The 14,349-nt window shown below is 38.6% G+C and overlaps 1 pseudogene; it reads left to right on the top strand.

The window, feature by feature from the left end:
* The window catches only part of LOC114632383, a 21,009-nt pseudogene extending 10,910 nt beyond the window's left edge, over positions 1–10,099 (top strand).
* The last annotated feature ends 4,250 nt before the right edge of the window (positions 10,100–14,349 follow it).

Raw genomic sequence — 14,349 nt, 5'->3', positions numbered from 1 at the left:
AGAGAGAGAGAGAGAGAGAGAGAGAGAGAGAGAGAGAGAGAGAAAGAAAGAGAAAAAGAAAGAAAAACTCAATGAAGTAATTAATTTCTAATGATATCTGTCCGTACTCATAGGTCAGTGCCTAGATCATTCTTCATTAGAGACTTTCTCCACCAGCTGATGAGAGCAGATGCAAAGACCAACAGACAAATATTAGCTGGAGCTCTGGCAGCCCCTCAGATATGGTAGAAGGATTTTAGGTTATGGGGAGGTCAAGGACATCCAGAGAACCAGGTGCCCAGAATCAGCTTAGTTAGCATGACTCAAAGAAGCTCGCAGACTCTGAAACAGTAATCTGGATCCTCTGTGAGTATTAGCTAGGCCCACAACACAAAAGCTAACATTGTTTAGAGTAGGATGCTCCCCAGACTCCTAGAATGAGAGCAGATGTGCTACTGATTTATTTCCCTGCTCATGGGTCCCTTTTCTTCCTACTAGATTGCCTAGTCCAGCCTTGATATCAGTATTTATGCCTAAATTTATTGCATCCCGTTTTGCTTTTTCATTTGATATAGCTTCATAGCCTGTTTTTTACTAAAGGAAAACAGAGGAGCTGTGCATCTTGTGGAAAAGGGAGGTTGGGTCAAGTGGATGAGGGAAGGTGGGGACACTGTAGTCCAGATTATTGTGTGAGATAATTATAAGGAAAAGAAATATGTTGAAGATTTTCTACACTTACATAGTAAGCTTAAGGCCAACCTGTGATCCATGAAACCTATCTCAAGTTAAACTTATAAAAGTCATATCATTAGGAAAGCAAATATCAGCCAATACCATAGTGATATCAGCAGGAGAAGAAATCCTTCAGGAAAAATGGTCACGAATTTTGCTCACATTTAATGTGTTAATTAGAAATAAAGGGAGAGGGATAAAGAATCTTAGCAATTAAGAGATGTCAACTTAGTTGACGGCTAACAGGCTACAGTTTTAAAATTGTTTACTAAGTATATTATTTTGATACTGAGAGAGAGGTATTTAATACATCACTCTAAGTCTATTGCATCATTGTTAGGACACAAATATGAAAACAATCCTATCTCCAATTACATGTGCAAAATGTAGTTACTAATAATTTCATGGTTATAAAAACATGACAGCAATTTTCATAGTGATACCCTGAGGGTCCCTGGTTCCGGAGGGTGTTCCACGATGATCTCCAGGCTGAAGACAGAGTGAGAGCAGGGAGGGTCTGCTACCATCTCTGCTGCTGCCTCTGCCTTCATCTCCACTGTCCGTTGGTCTCTGGCCAGGCCTGGTGTGAAAGGTCTGGGCCAAAGGGTAAAGAGTACAAGCAGGGAGGAGAGATCGCCTGTCCCCACTGCTGCCTCTGCCCTAGTCTCCACTGTCACTGCTCGGTCACTCCCAGGTGCTGTACCTGTCTCTCAGCACTGAGCCAGCCCAGGGTGGGCCGATAGGAAGCCGGCTATCTGGCGAGGAAGCAGCTTGATGACCCAGGAAGGTTCTGGGAGAGCAGATCTCTCCCAAAGTGTTACAGGTCTAGTGTTACAGCTCTTGCAACAGAGATTCTCGGACACCAGGATGATTCTCAAAAGCAACTTTACTTCTCCAGAATAGAGCCTTTATATACAGTTTCAGGGTGGGTTAGGGTCTGGCAGCAGATAACGCCTATTGGCTTGGTCTGAGAGCTTGGAGATACCTCATCTCCCTGTAGGAGAGCCTGAGGCACTGTTCCTCATGACTGATGGTCACAGACCTCTCTTTGAGAGGGGATGTGGAGGGCTGAAGCTGAATGAAAAGAACCAGGGCCTGGGGGCAAAAGCCAAACACCTGCCGTCCAGATAATGGTCTGGGGTTCAAGACTATCTCAATCAGGTTCCCAGCTGCTTCTCCTAGCCCAGCACCCCACAACTCCCCCTTTTTCTTTTATAAAGGAGAGGTGTCATCAGAAGAAGCATCTCCTATGTTGGGAACAGTTTGATACTGAACCAGGACTCAATTGGTAGTTGCCTTTGCAATGCTACTTATTTCTTGCTTTAGAAACTGAATGAGGCAGTGTGCCAGGAGAAGTAAAACACCAATGGCTAGTGTGGGGTCAAGGAAGGGAAGAATCCAAGCCATCAAGGGGTTAGAGTACCAAGGGGTAGGGGTGTTGGGAGCATAGTGTGATCGGAGGTTCCCCCAGAGCTCTTTGAGCATTTGTACATCTTGTTCTACCAGCCCAGATTCATTGACATAGAAGCAACATTCCTCCCCCAGCAAAATACAAGCCCTCCCCCCCATGTTCAGCAGTCAATAAGTCCAGGGCCCTCCCGTTTGGGAGAGCAACTCCTGCTAAAGAGGTCATTTGGCGTTGAAGAGATTCAAGGCTATCTGTAGTAGAGGCCATTGCCTGGTCAAGCTTGTCCTGGAAGTCGCCGGCCAGATGTTGTGTTTGGACAAGGGCTGCTCTAGCAGTTCCAGTAGCACCAAGTGAAACAGCAAGGCCTAGTCCAACGAGCAGAGGGATGAAGATCTCTCTCTTCTTTCGGCTTCCTCCCATCTGTAAGTTGAGTTCCTCAGGCTCATAGAGATAAACCTGGGAGAAACAATCACGAGCGCAGGAGCCCTGAAAATGAGGGTTAATACAGGTACCTGTAGTGCCTTTGCACCAGAGGAGGGCAGGAGGGTTAACACATACTGATTTGGTAATGGTGATGTCATGGGCACATGTGAGATGGGGTTTTGAGGAGGGTCCTACAAGGCAAAGATGTGGGGGGTAGGTCAAAGACAGGAACATCATCCTGTGCTTTCCTCACAGGCAGGGGTCCATGGAAGTCCTAAAGGGAAAAGTTAATGGGAAAAGCTGTTAATAATGGCCAGGAGAGAGAGGCACAGAAAAAGCATTGATAGGAATTGGGGTGGGTTGTTAAGGGAAGGTCTGCTGCATATTGGATGTACTGTAGCCAGGAGAGAGTAGCTTGTAGTTCCTCTTGAGACTGGTTTTCTTGTTGGATAATACTAGCATGGGTAAAGGCTGATTTGGGGGCAGGGACAAGTTCACGGGAGATGTGTAGGTCAGCTACTGGGTATCTAGCATAGCCATTGGAGTAAAGTTTACCCATGACTCTGGTTCACCAACATTCATTCCATGGATCGCTGATGGAAAGCTGAAAATGAGTTTTAAGATTGGTGAGCATGGTGCCACCACGGCTGGTGGATTCCATCTTGCAGCTCCAGTATCTGCAACGTCCATATGTGGAGACCTCCTGGAGATATTCACCTGTGTTTCAGTAAGGAAAGCAGAGAAAGGGGCTAGAGATAGTGGAGATGGATTCTGGGTGTAGGGGAATCTCAATCCTGGTTTGACAACCTTCAAGTGGGCAGACCTGGGTTCCTATAACTTTGTTATGTCTCTTGTAGGTTTCCCTAGCATAAAGAATCTCCAATAGTAGGTGTTGGGAAGGCTAGAGAGAGGCTGGGTGGTAGCAGAGTTAGTATGAAGGATGATAAAAACAGCCAAGAGAATAGAGGAGAGGGGGCTTGTTGAGGGCACATGGCCTGGACAGCTGTCACCAGGTCATGGATGTCCTTCCAGAAGATCCTGCTGTGCATGGCATCTCCTCTGCCTTCTCGTCCCCCTCCTTGGTTCTTGATCTGTCAGTGAGAGGCGGGCCATCTTCTTGGTTGGTGGGGTGGTGTCAGACATTTCGGGCAGGGACCCAGTTAGGCTTGGGCTGATCCTGTGGAAAAAACACAAGCAAAACCCCTCCTGGTTGTAAGGAGGTGGTCTGGACCCTTCCAAATTCCATCCAAAGGATCTCACAATTGTACTAGGATAGGGGGAGCTAATTTTGGTGTGTGCCAATGGAGGGAAATAGGAGGGCATTTGGAGTTTTTGTAGATGTTAAATATGTTTAGGGTTGTCAGGGCCATCATTAATTGTACATTAGGTGGATACGTAGTGGTTTGTTGTTTCAGGAGTTGGGCCTTCAGGTTCTGGTGTGTTCTTTCTATTATTCCTTGGCTCTGAGGGTTGTGGGGAATTCCTGTATGATGGACAATTTCCCAGTGTGAGCAGAAGGATTTAAATTGAGGGCTAGTGAAAGCAGGGCCATTGTCGGTTTTGATCTGTTGAGGCCTTCTAATTTTTCCCCGTAATACTCATTAAATTCTTATATATGTGCAAATATTTGTTAAGTGTTACTTCAGCAATACTAGCAGCATTATTCAGTAATATAGTTAGTGTACTTCATCAACTAAAAATGACACACTGTATACCTTTCCATACTGTGTAATGTTGAGCCAATATCTAAAAGAGAAATGAGATACTTAAGATATTCTTCTGTGTCAGATATAAGATCAATGGAGCTGCTAGGCCACCACTCCTTTCCTCCTCTTATTAAGGCATATTTCTTATAATCTCCAGCACATATTGCAGAGAAAATCCAGAGGCTCCTCCAAGATACATGTGGTCCTATTCTGCTGTTTTTGAGTTTAACTCATAGAACAAATGAAGGTATGAGAATGTGGATGTGGATATCTGTGATTGTGATTGTGGCATAGAAGACCATACTTGTGAAAGCAAAGCAAAATGAAGAAATGTAACTCAATAATCACTGGCTTTGAGTTCATCAGATAAGGGTAAGGTAAGTTATGTCCTCACTATGCATCAAGAAGTTTTGCTATTAATACACATTTGAAACTATGTAAAAAGAAGAAACAAACCAACCTGGATAAGAGATTCATTCCTACAGAGATTATGCTATGCTTCCAGGTTTCATGGGAAATGGAAAGGCTAATAAATGAAGACCAACTGTGTAAACATCTTAATATACAAAGCCCATAGTATTTGCAATTAGCCAGGTTCTAAACAGGATGCAGAGGAGATAAAAGAGATAAACACTTATCATACGTCCATCAGAGGCAGAGTGTCACATAAGCAGAGTCAATGTCTTTACAGGAAGAAATATATCAGGATCCATTGTACACAGTTTCTATATTCACTATTTCAGGATTAAACATATAGTATATGCACTTATGCCTTAATATTATATTTTTAGATTCAAATAAATCTAAGAATTTAAGAGATGTCAATTAAAGTTACTTGATCTGGGTAGACTAAAGTGAGCCTTCTATGATTGTTCATGGATATTATAAAGTATTAGTAGTTGAGCAGAAATTCACTTTTGTAAAGAAAAATTAACTTTTATCACACATGGCATAGATCAGGATTGAGATATTATCTTCATATATTTGGTTTTGATAAATATAAAGTATCATTATGTCTCTTTTGATTAACTTTGAATGAAAATCTATTTTTTTAAATATTAGAAAGACTACTCCAGCTTGCTTCTTGGGTTTTTTTCCTTGGAAAACTTGTTGCCATTTCTTTTTCTGAGGTAATGTCTATGTTTATTGCTAATGTGTGTTTCTTGTATGAAGCACAATGATGAATTCACTTTTCACATCCATTCTGTTAGTCTAGGTCTTTTTATTGGCAAATTCAGTCCATTGAGGTGAGAGAGATTAATAACCGGAGATTTTTATTTCAATGTTTGTAGAGTTAATATGTGTGGATCTAGGGGAGCTCTTCACTTGTTTTTTCTGGTATATAAGTTACTTCCTTGGATGTAGTTCTCCTCTTTGGTTTGAGTAGGTAAGAATGAAACTGATCACATTGATTTAAATGTACCCACTGCTGGACCAAGACTCCTACAGTCTGGACCTGGTCATTTTTTAAACCATAACTAAACATAACATAGCTTCTGAAAAAATTATTCAAATAGTAATTAACTCAATCTCAACTACACAATAATTTTAAGACATTCTTACACTGAGATTTATTACATGCTATATCTGTATTTTTTCACACAAATATGTACTTTTGACTCTGAGGTAGTGCCTAAAATTTAGAGTCATGGGATTCTAAGTGACAGAATCATAGTTCCTGTAGATGTTAGGAGTGTCCCAACATAAGTAAATATAGGTGTAACTTAGGCTGTTGGAAAATATAAGTGATACCACTCATAAGAGTAGATTTTCCCTCCCAAATGCAGTGCTTGAGATTTAGGAGAAAGGACCTGGGATACTCAAAAGTATTGTGGATTTGCCTGAATAATCAGACAAAAAGTTTGGAATATTACATAATTCCTAGCATTCCAGGATGAGCAGCTATTTACCTCATTTAATTGAAGCGGTAATGCATGTCTTTCATTTTCCTGTCTATTCTAGTCCACATCTGAATTTTTTTGGCCTTCTACATTGCTCTCTCTCTCTCTCTCTCTCTCTCTCTCTCTCTCTCTCTCTCTCTCTCTCTCTGTGTGTGTGTGTGTGTGTGTGTGTATACATATGTTTCTGTGTGACTATTTGGTTCTGTTCCTACTTCAGTGTATTTGTAGAGGTTGGAGGAAAACTAGCGAGGATCATTCTCCCCTTCAACCATGAGGGTCAGGTAACAACTTCAGGTTTGTCAAGACAAATCAAAATTATATAAGGAAAAAAAGAACCTAAAACAATCTTTTTTTTTCTTCCTACACCTCTTATCAATTCACATAACTCATTGAGCAGTTTCTCTTGACTTTGAAGCCCTAGATGTACTTCTCAAGTGTTCATGCAGCAAAAGGCTCACTTCACAAATTTGCTATTTGGAGATGGAGTGAGCAGAGTCCTCTGAGCTTCAGTTCTCTATTAGCTCTTGTGAAGACAGGTTCTCAAACCAATTCTTTACTAATGTTGGGCCCAGTGTTTTGTGAGCACAGCTGAGACCACACTGGGTTTCTGACTCCCAGTTCTTCACTTTTATAGTTTGGATTCAGGGCATGATAAAAGGTGGAAACATAAGATTCAAAAGCTGGAACAGAAACATGTAGGATTAAGAAACTTGTACATTAATAGAAAATGCTACCAAGGGTTTCTGGGTTTGCTGTCTAGTTCATTAGTCAGATTTAGGACATGTTATTAAATAATCACAAAGTAAGATACAGTTGACAGTACCATCCCATGAATCACTGTTATTAAATTTACAACTAATCACTGCATTATAGTTTTGTTTTACCTATTTAACTAGTAGAAACTCATAATTTTACCTTCAGTTGCATATGTTATACAACTGAAATCTCTTTCCTCATGAAAACATAGGATTACTTTCCTCATATTAGGTGGGAAAGTAAGAAGCTGGAAGTTCAGTCATGAAAATATATATGTATGCTTCCTTGAAATTCCTTAGTACTAACTGTAAATGGATAAAATTAACCAGACTCCAATAGCAGTAAATCTTAAGTGCATTTAATATTGTTTAAATCAGGATTAGTTTCTTATCATTCAATGTTTGAGCATGGGAAGCCAAATAAATGTTTAGTTACAGGATGATGTCAAGTATGACATAAAACTGAAATCATAAAAAAAGAAAAGATGCATAAGATCATAAAAATGTAAATCTTCACAGTGGAAAGGATTAACTCCAACATATACCAAAATATGAACTCAGCTGAAAAAAAGAAATTGGTGGTGAAATTAGACATAGAAATCCTTTGCAACAGGGCCAATATTTTTAGGGAGAGCCATTCAAGTATATGGGTAGATCTGTATGGAACAAACCTTATTTCACATAATTTATGAAGGAAATAAGCGATCAGGAAGAAAGGAGAGAGAGAGGAGGAAAAGATAAAGAGAGAATAAGAAAGAAGGGCATGCTAGGCTTAGTGGTGCATGCCTTAAATCACAATACTCACTATGATCACAGGTTTCTCTCTATCTAAGGAGTTCCAGGGCAATCCGGACTATGCCTTGAGATCCTTATTCAAACAACATCAAAAGCAGCAGCAGCAACAACAACAAACAAAAGCAAAATAAGGTAACATAGGGAGGTACAATTTAGTCCTGAGGAGATGTGAAACTAGTTACAGGAACTGAGTGAATTGAATTTTCTGTTCATTTGTGTAGTTGTAGGAATAAGTCCTTTTATTTTGAAATCTCTGAATTGTACCATATCTGTTTTTTAAAGCTTAGAAAATGATGAAAAAGTGACCTCTTATGATGTAAGATTACAATGTATTGTGTTTGCACTGCCTCATCTATACACATCACTCTCTAACAAGACTAATATTTCTCAGTGAAATTTAATCATATGGTTGATTTCAATTCCTATACAAATTAATTCTTACCAGGGCTTAATTTGTTATTCCCTCCTGAAGACATCCCCTGCTCATGTCCACAGTTATACTAGAGCCACATCTAACAAAAGCACTGTTTTCAAACGGTCAGAAGATGTCCAACATGTATTCCAACTTTTAATAATACATACAAGTATTAAGAAGACATACTTAACCCCTAAGAAGAAAACTTGTAAAAAAAGAACTGTGCTTTTAAACTTGGTAGAATTGTATGCAAGAATCTAGAACCCCATAAAATATGGGCACAGACCTCAGAGCTGCTGAATGGTAAGAAGTTGTCAAGGGGAAACATGGATCATCATGGATAAAGAAAATAAAATTGATTATGTAGGCTACCTGGGAACAGGTTAGGATTAGAAAAGTCAGGATGAAGAAGGTTAAGATAGACAAAGAGAGAACATTCTGGGAGAGAAGACAGGAACTGAGAATTTTAACAAATATGAGACAAAAACATAGAGCAATGGAATCTTCCTAGAATCTAAAAGGAAGACCCTAGTGAGGATTGTAATTAACAGGAGATACAAATCTTGAACTGGTAATTTTCTATAATTAGTCAAACCCGCCAGTAGAGAGAATGGGATCCCATAATGTAGCCACAAAAATGTCAACCTAAAATTTTTCCTGCATGCAAGATATGACCAAGTAAAAGTGGCACAGATGTTGTGAACTGGCGAAACAATGATTAATCGAATATAAAACCAATATCACTAGTGAGAACCTATGCCTGACAATGCCTGCTGGCAAAGCAAAAAGATGCTAAGGAACCAAAAGACCTATGATAGAACAAAGTGATCCTGGGAAAAAGTGAAATAACGAAATGATTTCTGCTAATATTCTGCTATACTCAGAGACCGGGGCCTAGTAAAATAGCCCCTAGAGAAGCCTTAAACAGGAAAGGATGTGAGCAGATACAGAGACTCTCAACAAAACATTCTGGGATCACAAAATACTTCAGAAGATGCAAAAGAAGGATGGATGTAGGCATAAGGCTCAAAAACACCCCAGTAATATGGTCAACAGAATCAAAAAACCAGTGCTCATAGAGACACACAGACACTAATGCAATAGTCTCAGATATAGCAGTGGTCTGCACTAAACCTTCAGTATACATGCTGAAGTTGTTTAGCTTGTAGTTTTTGTGGTACTGCTAATAGTGGGATAGAAACATTTCTTACTCTATTGCCTGCTATGAGACCATTTTCTTTCTACTGGGTTGCCCCATAAGTCTTGATATCAGAGGTTATTCCTAGACTCATTGCAACCTGCTGTTCTATATTTGGTTGATATCACTGGGAGGTCTATACTTTTCTGAATAAAAATGGGGTAAGTAGTGACTCTGGAATAAAATATGTGTGATTGGTTGGGAGTAGAAAACTAGAAGAAGCAGAAAGAGTGGAATCTGTGGTCTGAAAGTATTTTTATAAGAAAAAAGTAAAGAAAAGGTAACAAAAGGAAGAAGTTGAAAGTCGACTATACTTAGAACTTGAGCTTAAGACCAGCCTGGGATCCTTAGAACCCTATAATAAATGCAACTAATGAAAAATACTTTTGCCCCTTTCTAGGGCTGTAGCAAAGGCAGCCTTAGTGGGAAGAATGTATTAGCCAAAATATACTACAAGTTTAGCAGTTTCCTGCAGAAGTTGGCTGGGGCTTGGACTTCAGATGCCTATACTCCGCAGGGGTTAAAACCAGTTTCCATGGAAGCACCGCCTATCATATTTGCCACACCATCCAAATTGACCTCCAATGTGACAGAATATGATTATACTGGAAAGAACAAAGTTCCAGAACTGCAGAAGTTCTTTCAGAAGGAAGATGGTGTGCCCATCCACCTGAAAGGAGACCTTCCAGACCAAATGCTTTAAGTGACTACCATGGCTCTAAGAGTGGGAGAAACCATCTACTGCCTGAGAGCCCTCTACATGGCTTCGCAGCCCCAAAACAAATGAATTTGCCTATCGAGGACAATTTCTGGCACAAACCCTTTGAATTTTCACTTTCATGCTTTTTCCACTTGGATAGTCTACTTAACATTTTGCAAACAAAGGAAAAGGTAAGAATACACTGTTTTGGTTTGTTTATGGTGTGCAGATGGCCTGTCAGGTATCAGAGCTTGTTTGACAGTTAAAACTGTTTTTTAAGGAGTTTACACTGAGCCAGCACTGAGCTGTACTTCTGCTCCTGATTTCACTGGAGATTCTGGATGAAAGTTCTTCATGGCCAGCAGTACTCAGGGCCTCCAGGACACAAGCAGTGTCTAAGCAGGAAGCACAGAAGCCTATTTGGTTGTAGGTGTGATTGAGAAATGTAGACAAAAGCCAGAGGACAGGCAGGTGAAATGAGGGCTTGTTAGCCACCTGGGGTATTGCTCTACCTTGTTAATAGATACTACTTGCACCCTGCTTCTAATTATTGGGCAGTTGGTTTCAAAGGGTTATTTGCTTCGCCCAGACCTTAGGGAAATATATATTTGTTCCATCAAGGGAAAGAGCACCTGTCAGTGTTCCACTGCAGACAGCTGTACCAGGAATTCTCCTTTACTAATGCTGTGGTTTTAAGTTATGATTTACTTGACTGCAGAATAAATATATTAAAAAAGAAAATAATTACATCTGACTAGAAAAATGGCTAAGTGGTTAAGAGTATTAACTGCTTTTCCAGAGGTCCTGAGTTCAAATCCTAGCAATGTATGCTAGCTTACAAACCAACTGTAAAGGGATCTGATGCCCTCTTCAAGTGTATTCTTATATATAAAATAAATAAATCTTAAAAATTTATATCATCACCAGAATAAATCAACCTATACCACAACATGGCATCAGAAAAAGGTTAGCTGTAGAAAATCCTTCTAGACAAATAGTCAAGATTTTTTTCACCTTTAAAGGCATTTATTGCAGGTAAGAGAGAGATGAAAAGAGTCCTAGTACTTAAAACATGGACTGCAATTACAAATTGTTCTGATTCAGATCAATAGAACTAAATTTAAAACAACACATCTCATTTTTGTAACAGTTGGATAATTGTTTAATGACTAGATTTTTAGTAATATTTTTAAAAAAGTGGAAAGAATTACGTTAGATTCTCAAAAAAAAAAACTAAAGAGTGAAGCAGAAAACATAACATGAGACTTGAAAAGTACAAACAAAAACTAGGGAATGTTACAAATGCTCAGGTATTCAACTACTTCAAAACCTCTCCTAGTTTCCTTTAAGCTGGAAAAACTTCAACAAGAGAGCTTAAAATTATGTGTTACAGTATAAATGTGTACTTCAGACTCAAAGGAAGAATCATCTCGTTTAAGGGCCATAGAGTATTTTCATTTGCTATCTGTGTTGTGAGAAAATAAGATGGAAATATTTGCAAGTTTTCATGATGTGTTTTTCTAGGTGTTGTTTGGTTTTTGCTACAATTCTGAAATTCCCTCCCCTAACTTTCTAGAAAATAAAAACAGCACTCAGAAATTGCATTCTGAACTTTTTATTGAAATAGTATAGACAATCAACAGTGATCCATTGACCTGTGTCTGAAGGACATAATCTTCTCAGGTACTCTCTGAAACAGAAAAAAGGGGAAAAGTTGTTGAAAATTAGAACGTGTTGGATTTCCTTAACTGCTATTGGTCTCCCTGAAGTGTGAGGAGTGAGAGGCTACAATATCTCCTATCTCTATCTTCCTCCATGCCCTATCCTTTATTCCTTTCCCATTTTCTCATGTTTACTCATATCAGACACTGAGAATACAATGGAACTAAGCTACTTCTTAAAATACTAATGAGAATGAGCATCTGAGGTTGTTCATTCATTGTTTCTGACTTTAAAAGTTTCAGGTTTTATTTTCAAAGTCTTTCCGTGCTATGTGCCCTTAGTGATTGAACTAACCTAAGTATTTATTAACATAACAGGCTCTAAACAGATCATGACAGATCATGCAAGTTAATAGTGTACAACTAAAGGTCCTGAGTACACAGACAGCAAAATAAAACCAAGCAAAGCATGCTGTGGGAGATCTGCTGACTTATAAAGCAATGAAATTTTCTGAGAAGAATGGTTTTGGTAATGAGTAACCTAAAGGTCTACATAAAATACTACTCATATAAACCTTAATTTTACATAATATGTACCCACATGCATATACTCATGTTTCTATGTTGTTGCCAGTGATTAAAATTAATGGCTTTGAGGAAAATATGAGAATATAATATATAATTATGATATGCAGCCAGGTGTACTCCTAGGATGATAGATTCTAACAAACATGGGCACACATAAATTTAGAAGAATATACTGAAATTCTGATCAAGGTTAGAGGTTTCTGTAAGGTATCACTAAGAGACAATGGATCTAAACATGCCTGAGTGAGAGGAGCAGATTGTACACACATAATATGAGAGGTCAGTGACGATTAATTCAAAGAAAATGAGACTAAAGGGAGATTGCTTCTGTACTTCTATAAAGCACAACAACTCAAAGGTTAGTCAGTGTTACAAAATAAATGAATGAAATAAACAAAAAGATAAGGGAGCAATGGAGCATTAAGGAGCTGAGGAGCTATGTGACTCTTGTTTAAGGTCGTCTTAGACCCTCAAAGATGAATCACCACTTATTGTCTGAATGCTAGGATTTGAAATGAGGCTAAGGTAAATGCTATGTCCATATGCTGTGAGTTAGTTCATGTTGACACTAAGATTTGCAAATATGGACTCAATGTCATTATATTTATTAATCTGAAGCCTTCATCTTACCTAATTTAGTCAAGACCTTACTAGCTAATAATATATAGGGCATTTGTAAAACCAGGTAATCATGGTTTTCTGTGTACAGGGCCAGGAAGAAATACTATAGGTGGCATTCTTGGTATGTAAACATGATGCTTAGGAAGAGAGGGTTTCTTCCCTGAATTTCCTTGTTGGAGTTGTCCTTGTGGGTTTTCAAGAGAAAAAGTACGTTCATATTGAACATCTTCTATGTTTCTGTCCACCTTTTGGTTTCTCTGATCATTTCTAGTAGTGTCAAAAGGTTCTTCACTCTCTACTTGTAGTAGTTCCTCTGGTTGCTGTTTTTCTCCATTCTCAGAATTGGCAGAAGGTTCTTCATTTGCTGATGGTGCTGATTCACTGTCTTGAGCACTCGCTGAATTTGCTTCAGCAGAAGGGATATCTGAATCTGAGCCCTGGGTTTGTTGCACAGAATCTGTATAGAAAAGAGCAGAAGATATGAGTATATTGATAAAAAAGACTTTCCTCATGTTTTCTTTCCCTGACCTGATCTGATCACACAGTACTTTCTCTGAGAACCTCTCTGCCAACTGCTAACTTCCTTCCTCAACATACTGATCTTTTCCTCCTAATTATACATTCCAAAAATAGAGAGGCTGTTTATATTTTTAATCCTGATACAAATATGTGCCTCTACAGCTGGTAAACAAGAAGGTATGGTGACTTATTTATCACATTAGATATTTTCAAAGTAAAAATGTAATAATGACAAGAAAACAACATTAATATCAGGAGGGTTGCAAATTGTATGTCAGGGCATGTTATAAATTCTGTATTTGTGCAAAGGTTTTTAATTAAAGTTTTCCATTTCTGGAATGAAATATAGTTTAGATAGTCAATACCTATACATTTCAATACTGAAATATAATAATATTGTCCAATGAATATACTAATTACCTGGAAAATATTTTCTCCTGTTTTCCCGTTAATCAAGCACAATTATCTAGTAACATGAGAGGTAAAGAGAAAACAGGGATAGCCTAGTATTTCTCCTTCTTATTCTTGATGATCTATAACCATATACAGGACCAAAAAGGGAAAATGAAACCATGAATATTTCTATGCTTTGAATTAATCCTGATGTATTTTTCCATAACAAATTTCTGGCACCCACTATGCAACTTGCTACCCACACAGCTTCTAAGATGGCTACACCCAGTATTTGCTATGACTATAAGAATATGCCCACAAATCTGTCTATTTTTTCTTTTTTTTTTTTTATGTTTCTTTACACGGTACCGAGCACTTTGCTGAACACAAAATGGTCCATTGTATTCTTTCTTCAAGAAAATTATGGATTTCTGGGAGAATATTTAGAAAAAATTCCATGTTACCTGCTAGAGACTATTCTGACCTTTATCACAGAAATCTTATGGGCCTGTCTTTCTTCTCACTTATGTCTGTCATTTATTCTCTCTTTTTTTC

The sequence above is a fragment of the Grammomys surdaster genome, unplaced genomic scaffold, assembly GCF_004785775.1.
Source record: "Grammomys surdaster isolate TR1022 unplaced genomic scaffold, NIH_TR_1.0 373, whole genome shotgun sequence".
In the NCBI taxonomy this organism is placed as follows: Eukaryota; Metazoa; Chordata; class Mammalia; order Rodentia; family Muridae; genus Grammomys; species Grammomys surdaster.
Note: the sequence above shows the minus strand (reverse complement) of the source record. Positions and strands in the feature narration are given on the sequence as shown.